At 37.3% G+C, this 10,477-nt stretch overlaps 1 long non-coding RNA gene across 1 annotated transcript; it reads right to left on the minus strand.

Annotated features, from left to right (window-relative positions):
- Nucleotides 1–4,377: 4,377 nt before the first annotated feature.
- On the minus strand, nucleotides 4,378–7,764 carry LOC148997273 (uncharacterized). Its single transcript, XR_016168920.1, has 4 exons — nucleotides 7,675–7,764; nucleotides 6,478–6,506; nucleotides 6,216–6,237; nucleotides 4,378–5,209 (listed from the first exon to the last, which is right to left on the minus strand). It is a non-coding gene; the product is annotated as an uncharacterized LOC148997273 (long non-coding RNA).
- Nucleotides 7,765–10,477: the final 2,713 nt, after the last annotated feature.

Genomic DNA, 10,477 nt, shown 5'->3' on the forward strand with positions numbered 1-10,477 from the left:
TTAACAGCATTGGATTATAGCCGTTTACCCAGCAGTCCTGTGGTCGTCTCTCCATAAATATTGAACTTGATGTAGAAATAGTATCAATATGTTTCTGGTACTCTTCATAAGTCATGTTTACTTCATGAAGTAGCTGTGTAACGCTATCAAAGCTCTGAGTTGAGTCATTCAGTAGATCCCACACCTTCTGTAGCTGTTCTTTTGCGAAACTGGCATAATCTCTTTCCTCTGATTCGTTCTCTTCATCAGGCTGATCTGCAGGAGGAGGCCTGGGCCGGGATATCATGGTCCTGTTAATGGGTGGTTTAGGAAATCCAAACCTGCAGTGCTTCTTGTTCTTTCTACAGGATTTTGAGTGGTTACGACTGTGCATCTGCACTTCACTCACAATTCTATGTAGTTCTGGGTCTCTGTCTGGGTCTGGTAATTTGCACGAGATGTATTTATCAATGAAATCACACACATCCTGATCTTCATCTTTTTCAAACTCTGGAGCATCTTTCACCCAAAATAAGCAGTGAATGTGTGGAGAGCCACGTAGCTGGAACTCTACTCTGTAAAAGAAGTCAATTACCTCACCGATGGGTTGAGCAGGTGAATTGATCAAATCTCTCATCAAGGCTTCAACTCGTTTTTCAAACATCCGCATGGCTGTGACAGGGTTGCTTCTGAGGATTTCACATTTTTCGGACCAGTCTAATTCAGCGAAGTTCACAGTTTCACCTTGTTGTGCTTTAATAGCAGTAATCACATCAGGCCATCTCATCTCAGCAGCACTAAACGTACAGAAAAATGTTGGAGTGCCCAGTTGTCTCAGCATAGCAAACAGATCACGGAGAGATTTCTCCCAGTATGCTGGAGTTCCTCTTAATGGTTGCATGAATCGTGTAGCTTCCTTGTTTATTACAAGCTTTTCTAACTCATGCTTGTCCTGCAGCAGTGAACAGTTTATTCTGCGTCCATCACGGGTCATGGGTTTTGCTTTCCTCATCTGAATAGACATACTAGATGTGGCCATGTGCATTTCAGTCACAAACTGCGCAAAGAAGATATAGTTGGTATCCTTCGCACAACGATTGTCGATAGAGAATAGTCTAGAGTTAAAGTATCTGCTGGGGGAAACATGTTTTGCTCTACCAGGCTCATCAAAAGTGTTCTTGCCATCGGGAAACTGCACTGGAAACGCCATAGACTCGAGTTTAGGAACTTTGAAAGTGTTTACAGGAGTGTTTTTCTCTGCTGGGGCAATGCAAAATACTCCATCATCATAAGACAACAGCTGCTGGCCGAGATCTGGGGGCTGAAGACATGTGTCCAAGGCAAGGCCTCTCGATTGCTGTTCTGAAGTAGTGTCTTCGTTTGCATCATCGTGTTCATTCTCATTGCTCTGTTCTTCAGTGTTCTCAATTTCCATTTCCTCATCTGGAGCACTGATGTCATTTGCACTCTGTTCATGCTCATTAAACATTTCTTCTTCAGAGAGTTCTGTATTAATGAAGATATCTTTATATTCTGAATGGATATCTTTTAGCTTTCTTAAAGCAGACAAAACCTTTTGCATGTTCAAAGTCTGAAACTGATAGTGACCTTGGTAACACAGACGTCTCTTCAGTTTCACTGTGAGCAGTTGTGATTCACTTCTTGGTCTGGGTAAAGAGTTCACTGTTGTTTCTACTTCAGATGCAACAGAAATCACTGCGCCTTTTATAGCTCTTTGCTGGCCTTTTGGTAGTGTAACAATCTTAGCAAAAGGAATGTACTTTGCAATAACGTGTCTTTCAAGAACATTCAAATCACAGAGTTCTGGAGGAATGGGAGCGAACTGAAGTTGATTGGCCAAAGCAATGTCTGGCATCAGACCTCTCGATAGTGTGTTATGGCAGCAGTGACAGATCCACTCTGTTTTCCTGTGATCGAGGGCACACTGATCAGGGCAGTCGGAGCAGACATGAACATAGTTTCCAGTCAAGCAAACTGAAGCAACTGTCGGATTCTTCTGATAGCGCTCACGATCACATGATTTCACTTGATTTGAGAAGAGCGCTCTGGCACAGCATGTGCACACATAAGTTGGTCCCTGTTTTATAACGTCTCTGAAAACATTTAAGGCTCTTAACACAGTCGGATCTTGTACTACGTCAGGCTGGGTATTTTCTAACGTGTCTCTCTGCTGGCGCATCAGATGCATGTTTTTGTATTTGCGCTGTATGTCTTGTGCACAGTGTACTTTGTGAAGTATCTTGAGTGCAGATATTTTGTTTTTAGATTTGAACAAATTATATTCTTTCTGACGAGCCCTAAAATGTACATCACTGTGATAACGTTGTTTGAAAACGTTCTTCCTTTTTTCATAGAAGTTAGGATAGTTTCTGCATCGGTTTGTATAATGACCCATTTGCCTTTGCCTAAAAATTGGATCCTTTAAGTATCGATCAACAATATATTGCCTCTGCTGCTCCTTATATTTTGCATTGTTCCTATAATTTCTCTTTATGTAATTCTTTTGTCTCTCTCTGAATTGTTCATCATCCCTGTAATTTTTAATTATATAATTCTTTTGTTTCTCCCTGAATTGTTCATCATCCCTGTAATTTTTAATTATGTAATTTTTTTGTTTCTCCCTGAATTGTTCATTATTTCTGTAGTTGCTAATTACATAAGCCTTTTTTCTCTCTCTGTATTCATTAATATTTTTATATTTGTTTGTCATTGCTTGTTTGTGTTCTTCTCTGTAAATCACATTATTCCAATACTTTTTCTTCATGGCTTGTTTAAGTCTTTGCCTGGATTTATTACTTGTTTTATAATCAGAGACTTTACGTACAGCCTGTTTTTTGTCATACACACCTTGCCTCTGATCCATTTCTTTCAGCCATTTTTTACAGTAAGCCTTTCGCTTCCGAGTCTTGTTTAGTTTTTCTGTCTGCTTGGTTGTTGATTGTGAATATTTATTATTTGGAGCAGACAATGGCAATTGATCCTGTGAAAGCATGCCATGAGAAATTTCACTGAATGACACATTTGTATTACTGTCTTGATTCTGAGTGACGGTAGTTAGAATGTCCATTGTATCTTGATAAATCAAGTGAGCTTGATCATTAGTTGATGTGGCTCCATTAGTCTCAGATGGTTGTTGAGCTGGATCTTGGACACACTCTTGTAAGACATCAGCAGACTTGCACAGAGCTTTGTTCTCAAAAGAGGTGGATGGTTGTACATCATGTTCAAGCTCACAGCAGTTCAGGGAGACTTCAGTACGTACACTGCTTTCAGTTATCTGGTTAATGAACGATACAGGCAGCAGATTAAATTGTTGCTGGTCAGTCAAATCGAAACACCATTGAAACAATAGCATGAGTCTCTCGATGAGGTCTTCTAAACAGAAGAAGGTCAACATCACGGCTGTACCGGTGCTTTCATTTTCATCGGGTATTCCATATGCTGTTCTGCAGTGAGGATCAAAATAACCAAACCTCCCTGAGCGATCTCTGAATACGGCGATACACGTGCATCCACACAGCAGCAACGCGTCACTCACATCAGCTCTGGCACTGCAGAGTATTCTCGAGGTTTTCATACCCGCCTAGCTCAGGTGTATCTTTTAGAAGACCAACTCTCTCGGGATGTTTCAGGATGTTGTAGCAGGCTGAATTGGTCTTAACTGTGTTTGGCAGCTCATCAAAGTTTAAATGATCAAGCACAAATTGTCCTTTGCTCCGCAGTGTTCGTTTGACACTAGTGTAAACTGCATCACCTTTCTGTAAAATGCGGTCTAAATCAAAACCGAGTAGCTCATTACGTTAAGTATGGAAAGCTAGGAACATTAAGGCATTGCAAGTACACTGACGGCCTCTGGAGTAAATCTTGTACCTGGGATTGCTTTGACAGTGTGATGCGGTAACAGACAGAACATTCGGGTTCGCATCGACGCTGTTTGACACAAAGTTACCGCTACTGGAGCCACACGAAGCTTCCTGCTTTCTGCGCTGTTTCTGAGATTCACTTCTCTAACCTTTTCTTGGCATGTTTTAACACTGAATAATAAATTTAATTTAATTTAATTATAAAGATTATTGAATAATTATTAATTTGGAACTCAAAATTAATATATTTTATCGAAAAGTTGCAGTTGTCAAATGCTCCTTCAATATGAGAACTGTACAAGTAAATTTCTCCCTTTCTTACCGTTTCTGAAGATTCAGCCAGTGAAACGGTAGTAATGTGCAAAACACCAAATAAAAACACTTACTCAACAAATAACAGATTATTCTTTGTTTGTATTACAGTGCATCAGTTTTAAACCAAGTCAAACAATAAACGGTTAATATAAAATACAATATTTAATTTATCTATGAAAAGGAACCTATTATACTTAACCTAACAAGGAATATGTTGTACAGTAAATAATAAAACAGAAACTAATATTAGTTTAGACAATTTATGTAAAGTATTTGACCAATATAGGAAATTTGACCCAAAAAAAAAGTCTGCAAAAGATATTACTTCTAAAACTGTAACTTAGGTTAAATGTCACTCAAAAAATGAGAAAGTTGTAAACGGCTAACCACTGATGTCACCAAACCATATTAGACCAGTTTAAAAAATGATACCCAAAAGATTGTGAACTCAACAATACAGTATAGACGGTACAAGACTCAACTTACTGAACAGAAACCGGACTTTATTAATACAGGCGGATGCAAAGCAGTCACAAAAACTAATCAAGTTAAATTAATTTAAATATGTGATAAGATCATAGACAATAAACAACCCTATGTAATGTAAAGCTAAACAGATGGTTATCAAACAAATGACTGTATGTTTGCTTTTCCAACGCAGTCCTCAGATCAGGAGGGTAGCAGAGCAGACTGGAGATCAGCAGGGCAGAAGATCAGCAGTCACAAAAACTAAACAAGCTAAATTAATTTAAATATGTGCTAAGATTATAGAAAATAAATAACCCTATGTAATGTAAAGCTAAACAGATGGTGTGTGTGTGCTTTTCCAACGCAGTCCTCAGATCCGGAGGGTAGCAGGGCAGACTGGAGATCAGCAGGACAGAAGATCAGCAGGGCAGACTGGAGATGGTCCCTCTTTCAAGACTGTCTGGCACTGTAAATCAATTGGTTATTGGGTTCAAAAGTTTGGGTTTGTTTTTTGGGTTCAAAAGTTTGGGTTTACTGGCTCTTTTTTAAGATGCGTTAGCAAGCTGCATTGGTGCGTTTGGGTTGGTTTTGCATTGGGGAAGAGATTGCAGATTGGTAGCGTTTGGGTTGCGAGCAAGCAAGCAGCAAGCAGAGCAGCAGCGTTTTGGGATGCAAGGCCAGATTTTTTTTTATCAGTTTGGGAAGAGAAAGTGAAGAAATGGCAAAGGTTTAAGCAAATAAGCAGGATAAAGGTTTGAATGAAAATGGATATAAGGTGTTGATAGGATAGGACAGGATAGATAACACACACACACACATGCACACACACACACACACACACACACACACACACACACACACACACACACACACACACACACAAAAAAAACAAACAAGTTAATTACATTCTTAAAACACACAAACATGCCTATATAAAAGTACAGGAATTATTGAATCATTAAATGTGAATAAGAACTATATTGCCATTGAATTAATCATTTTGAATACATCAATAAGTAACTTATATTTTTTGTTATAACTAAAGATGGAATTTATTATTATTTTTTAAATCTTAGTAAACAACATTCCAAATTTCACTATACAGATTTCTCTGTTGCAAAAACATTCTGTTAAACAATTATACTTGTCACGATTAGCCACGCACTCCCTGGATTATCATGGACTACATTTCCCATCACGCACCTCCCTGGACTGATTATATGAAACACCATACACCTGCACTGTGCTGATTACACAGTTCAGGTGTACGGTTCCACACACCACACCAGGGCCAAGTCTTGATGTGCCCAGGCCATCATTTCTAAGCGTTATCTTCCCGAGTTTGATTCCTGTGTTTGACCTGTGGATTGTTTACTGTTGCTGACCCTTCTCTGCCTGTCCTGACCCTGGACTGTTTACTGGACTCTGATTCTCTCTGCCTGTCTTGACCCTTTTCTTGTATATGGTTTGTCTCTGCCTTGTCTCCGCTGCCAATCCATGCCTGTCAGACTACTCTATAAAAGCTGCATATGGATCCCCTTGTGTCTGCTGACTCATTACAATACTTACCTAGATGGACACAACTTCCAATCTAAAATAAAAAAGAAGAAAAAAAAAGAGACAATTTAGATTTGTTCACAGCTCAAATAAGTCCACGTTCACATTTATCAAAATTGTGTATTGTTATACATTCTTCTTCAAATATATATTATGTTGTCCCATAATAATTCATAAACATGCTGCAGTGATTTTAAAACTTTCTACCAATCAAAAGTAAGTGAACAATATACAGTGCAAATGGCCAACAAATGAGCATTACAGTAGTACTTACATGGTGAGCTTCTCCAGAGATGACCAACACTGCGAACAAGAAAACAATGTTAAGTTTTAACAGCAAAACAGAACTGACAACATTTTTCATTCACCATTTTCATAGTGTTGGGCGACATGCTCCATTTTCATATCCGAGATCGGCAATACATGATCTTATCGTGAGGGGGCGGGGCTTACTTATTAGATTATTAACTATTTTGCTAGCAAAGGTGGAGTGTTTATTAATAGGCTTGATTAGGTTATTTCCCGATATAGTGAGGTAAAAAAAATCTTTACAGATGCAGCATTTTGACAGTATTTCTGTAGTTAAAAACGGGTTTTAATAATTTCTTGGGTCAAGAGTCAGAGTTTAAGATATGCGTCTTCCTACACTTCACATATGCGCACTTCAATAAGCCCAAAGAACGCGAGTTAATGTGTTTTAAACGGCAGGAGAAATCAGAGTAAGGGGCAAAAATCTAGCTGAGTCGATCGGTTTATACAAACTTACGACTTGACTTCGATAAAGGAAAACGGGTTAGTGCGTTTACATGACCACATGCATTGTCAGTTTATTCAGCAAAATCGGGTTAAGAACGTGCATATAACCGCGCTCATTCTCTGAAAGTGAAAATAAAAAAACGGACTGACCTTTCGGCATCTGTCGCTGAATTCTCTCCGAGATGATGATGGATATAATGATTTAGCTAATGTCTTAATTTACTGGCTTAATATTTCTACATTAATGACAGTGGGGAAAAAAGGAAGAAGAATATTTCTTGTTTAACAAGTATTTGAAGCTACTTTTGATTTTTAAAGATGGCAGAGTTTTGCTGTGTTCGTAAACTAAAGACTGTTATTAGGCCTGTGTCATTTTAGTGATATTACTTTTATTTAGTAGCATAAGTGTTATTAGTGTCATTAATTGTTTTGTTAATGTGCTAAGGAAACAAAATAGTGACGAACACGATGCCGTTTTCATCTTGGATCTGTATAAGAACGATGCGTCTGTTAAAACAAGCACTCTTGATCATTTGAGAATGAATGGATCACTTTGCAATTAAATTTTGTGGGATCAATTAAATATGGGATGTAGTTTTTTAGTCTGTTTTAAAAACATTTTCTTAGATGAGTCGTCATACGCATTGATAATTATATTGCATTAACATTTAGTGGTAAATATATGCAGTGCAAAAAGCATTACAGTAGTACTTACATGGCGAGCATCACCAGAGATGACCAGCACTGCAACAAAAAAGGCATTAAAAACCATATTCCATAAACCAAATTCCATAGAGATCAATTTCCATAAAGAGATAATCATAACAATGTTTAAAAAAATACTATACAAAATTAATTAAATAAACATACTTTATAAACATTTATTTGAATATATATTCATAAATTCATGATGATCTCAATTCTAGAAATACTCAACCAATAATTCTGGGAGATTTAGTTATAGTTTGTTTGCAAAAAATTAAAAATTTGATCCATATTAAAATAAAATAATAAAGAAACTGCATGAAACCAGCAGAATGTGATGCTTGCCTCATCTGGCTGGATGAGCAGGGCATCTGGATCAAAAGTAACTTTAAGAGTGACAGCAACAAGTACCTGCGATTGCAGAAGGGCAGATGGCTCTTAAAAGAGCCTTTGGGTTTCTTTTATGCTGTTAAGAAAAAACAAAAAGGATGAAAAAAATAATCACCATCTTATATATTACATAGGTGTGTGAGAATTTGGAAAGCGTGAATCAAAAAGGATACTTACCTAGCAGAGGCAATGACCGTTTTCTAAAGTGAAAAAGGAAGAAGAAAAAAAGCATCACTGAATATCTTAGTCAATGTAAATATTTATTCAATCTAAAGAGAAATCATCACTGACCAATCAGTTTGCTATGCCTAAGATCATATAATGCCTATAATCATTTATGTCTAGAATAGAATAGTGAGAAATAGAATGTACTGATGATGAACTTTATACAGTCAATAGAAATGATTACAGCAATATGTTACAAATACAAACATCATAAGTAGATTATATTGCATAAATTATGTAAAGAAAAAAATTGGGTGGACAATATGTGCAGCCAACGAAAGTAATGTTAATCTTAAATTGTGTAATGATGTAGAGCAAAAACATACATTTACATGTAAATATATTGTAAATAAAACAGTTTGTGTGTGTGTGAGAGAGAGCGAGAGAGCGAGAGAGAGAGAGAGAGAGAGAGAGAGAGAGAGAGAAGCTGAATCTGACAGCAATCTATAGAGGGAATGCATTTGACACGTGACTTTCCCGCGTGACAACCCCCCTCAGCCTGACCGAGTGGCAAAAGATCTGCTGCGTGACTGGATTCAATAGGGAAAAACTGCGGAAATGCGACTAAATCGAACAATTTTATCAATTTAAACTAAATGTTGGACTCAATATAGTGTTCCTTACAACTTACTAAAGATCCAACGATCCATGGATATTGACATGCAGCCAGGAATCGTGTTGCCTGACATTTACTGCCTGATTTCGACACCAGGGAAATAAAAGCAAGACCTAAACATAAAGCAAATTTGCCTGTGAATGCTTTATATAAATACAATATAGGTAGGTCTAAATCCGGGTGATCACTTATATCAGTGTTATATCCTATATATATCATATCGTCCAGCTCTAAAACTTTATACGTTTTTTGGTCAGTGTTTATTAAAAAAACATCCAATAATATGCAATGATAAATATTTAATTGATGAGCTGTTAATACCAATACAAAATATACGGGTATGGTTTTACAGCTAAATTCAGCATATTGACACAAAATGATAACTGCAAATCCACCTTTGGCTGACTGGAGTCCAGTTGTTTCTGTGAATTGCTACGATCCATTTGCTCCTCTTTCTATAGCAGTCTGTAAAAATATACCTCCGATGTTTTGTCAAATCTAGTTGTAGGCCTACAGTCAATCGCAAAGCTCTTTCCCACTTTATTTGTGTGTGGTGTTTGTTTTTCGCGGTATTCACGCTGAACACATATACAGCCGCTCAGTCTTTTTGCCACTCACTGTGAGGAACTGCAGGCACGCCGGCCGACGGTGACGTCATGCGCATTCCCTCTATTATGAAAGGCTGAAACATGAATCATACGTAATTGACCCTTTGCAGGGAGTTTGATTGACAGGTGACCTGACCAATCATAATCCGCCATTTTGTCCGACACAGCAGACAGGAGAATTATATTAACGTTGGAGGATTTCAACTTGAGAAACGGAGTGTAACGTTACTGACGTCTTTCCGCGGTTAAAACAACATACATTCAGCTGTTCATTCATGTTTATTTGATGCTATAACGTAAATGAACTAGAAAGAAGAGATGGTCGGCTTTAACTGATTATCTAAGCGATCTGTCAGACACATTATAAAGCCACAAAGATATATTTATAGTTTGAATTTCTTTTTTAAATTGACCAAATTTGAAAGGTGAGCGCTTGTTTCATATTAAAAGTTTTCAATTCAATACTAGTAAGAATTGAATTGTAGAGCTCTCTAAATCAGTTTTTACTAGTAATAATTGCATTAAAGAGCTCTCTTAATGTAATTCTTACTAGTAAAAAAACTGATTTAGAGAGCTCTCTAATGTAATTCTTACTAGTAAGAATGCAATTGCAGAGCTCTGGAATTCAATTAAAGAGCTCTGCAATTATATTCTTACTAGTAAAAATCGAATTAAAGAGCTCTCTAATCGTAATTGTTATTAGTACGAATTTAATCAGAGAGCTATATAATTGTAATTGCTACTAGTAGGAATTAAATTGTAAAGCTCTCTAATTGAATTCTTACTGGTAAAAATGCAATAATGACGAGTAAGGCTGGGTACAATTTAAGCTAAAACGGCTTGCCTGCCATAGTACGCGAGAACATGGAGTGGCGTCGTGTGAGTGAGAGCGTCGTATAGCAACGTTATCTTGTGTATTACATAAACAGCTTCGTTTGCTTTTGTATTTAAAACGTAAGTTAAAGCCTTTACAT

The sequence above is a fragment of the Pimephales promelas genome, chromosome 2 (genome assembly GCF_988280905.1).
Source record: "Pimephales promelas chromosome 2, fPimPro1.hap1.1, whole genome shotgun sequence".
NCBI classification, from domain to species: domain Eukaryota; kingdom Metazoa; phylum Chordata; class Actinopteri; order Cypriniformes; family Leuciscidae; genus Pimephales; species Pimephales promelas.